This window comes from Gavialis gangeticus, unplaced genomic scaffold (genome assembly GCF_001723915.1).
Source record: "Gavialis gangeticus isolate Ggan-Ray unplaced genomic scaffold, GavGan_comp1, whole genome shotgun sequence".
NCBI lineage: Eukaryota > Metazoa > Chordata > Crocodylia > Gavialidae > Gavialis > Gavialis gangeticus.
Genome location: NW_017729030.1, coordinates 16,119,566 through 16,121,319, shown reverse-complemented (window position 1 = coordinate 16,121,319; position 1,754 = coordinate 16,119,566). Strand labels below are relative to the sequence as shown.

The window sequence follows — 1,754 nt, the reverse complement described above, 5'->3', positions numbered from 1 at the left end:
GGCAGAGGGTGCCCTGTGCATGTATATGGCAGCCTGGAGAGCAGCTCCCTCAGGTACGTCTCACAGGGAGAGGGTGGGGACGGAGGACCCCATAGGGAGGGAGTTGGGTAGGGTTGGGGCTACTGCCCAGCTGGAGCAGGGCGTGTGAAGCTTAGGGCCCAGGACTGGAATGCGTGGCTGTAGGGCCCTGGCAGGAAGTGGGACAGAGCTGCATGCAACTCGTTTTAGTGATTGAGGCACTGGTAGGCTTACAAATTGCAAATATATCAATAAAACATTGTGTTCAACTGATGCCTATATACAGTGGGATTTCATTTTAATTGAGAATTTTGGCGGTGTTAATCAGAGAGGTTGAGAATTTTAACACAGAGAAAACCAGGATCCCTCCTTATAACTTATTTTCTTAATGCTATGGACACATCTACATGTGCTATTAATGTGCCTTAAGCTTATTGAGCAATAAAATAAGATGCAGTAAACTTGCCCTAAGAACACGTCTACACCTGTATCCTATCAGGCACAGATTTGCTCCCAATGGGGGTAGCAGATCCAGACCTGCTCCTTTCCTGCTCTGTCCCCCTGCAGCAGTCAAAAGGAGCTGCAGCTGCCCAGATACTAGGGGGCTCTGGGAGGGGCAGGAACAGCCTGGCTGGAGATGCTGTCTTAGGAGCCTGTGGCCAGTGTGACATGAATGCTCCCCACCCTTCCTCTGGTAGTGGCAGACAGGACACTGTGTCCATGAGATGCTTGTGGACCACCTCCTCCACCCCCTGCAGTAGGGCGCCTGAGTAGCCACCCATGAACCCCTCGTCAACAGGGCAACTCCAAAACCACGCACACAACAGGCAGTTTGTAACCAACACCAAACTTTATTTTCATCCACCACAATAACACACCCGCCCTCCCTGCAACAGATTCCCCTTCTTCCTCAACAGCACACTCCCTCCCTGCCAGCAACGCATCCTTCCCTAACCACAACATACACCAACAATAAAGGTCCTGCTTCCTGTGTGACCATGTACAATGTCCTTTCTGAACTGTAAGGGGGAAAAGGGGGAGAGGGGATCAGTGGGGTAGAAGTACAGTGATAGGTAGGTAGTGGAGGAGGCAAGGAGCCTGTCCTGGAAAGTGAGGACCTCCTGGTCCCTCTCCTGCTCCAGGTCCTAGGCTTGCCAAGCCCATGAGTCCATGAGCCGCCTGCCACTGTGACCAGTCTGTCCAGCAGAAGGGTGCAGTCATGCGTGTGCCGTGGTGGAGGCAGCACATGTGGAGGGCACCAGCCAATGGTGGCAGCATCCTTGCTCATGACTGGTGCTCGTTCACCACGTGTAGCTGCTGAACCTGCAGAGCAAGGACAGAAAGGCCGTCTGTAAGAGTTTGCAGCATTTCAGAGATAACATGCACTGGGCAGCACACAGAGGGGCTGTGTGCTGCCCAGCCTCAGACTGGGGATCTTGTGTGCACAGGTACCCAGGGACCATGGTAAGTTGGTCGGGCAGGCCCTGCCACAGGTGGCCACTGGCTAAGCCCTGCATTTCCACTCCCTCCGCAGGGGTAGGCAGGCTACTTGCTATGTGCAGCAGGCAGCCTGCCTTCTCTGTCCTGTCCCCAGGCCAGGCAAGGGCTGGCTCCTACTGACAGCTGCCATGGCAACTCTGGACCAACTCCTCTCCATTCTCCACCTTACAGGGCAGGTAGTTTTCTCCTGTGCCACCAGCCCTGTGGCACCCAGGGTTGGGGGGGGGGGGTGGGGG

The 1,754-nt window shown here is 54.8% G+C and overlaps 1 protein-coding gene across 1 annotated transcript in view; it reads right to left on the bottom strand.

Moving 5' to 3' along the window:
- The window catches only part of AP1AR (adaptor related protein complex 1 associated regulatory protein), a gene marked incomplete at its 5' end in the record, with an annotated part of 40,774 nt that overhangs the window by 24,060 nt on the left and 14,960 nt on the right, over positions 1–1,754 (bottom strand). The window lies entirely within an intron of this gene.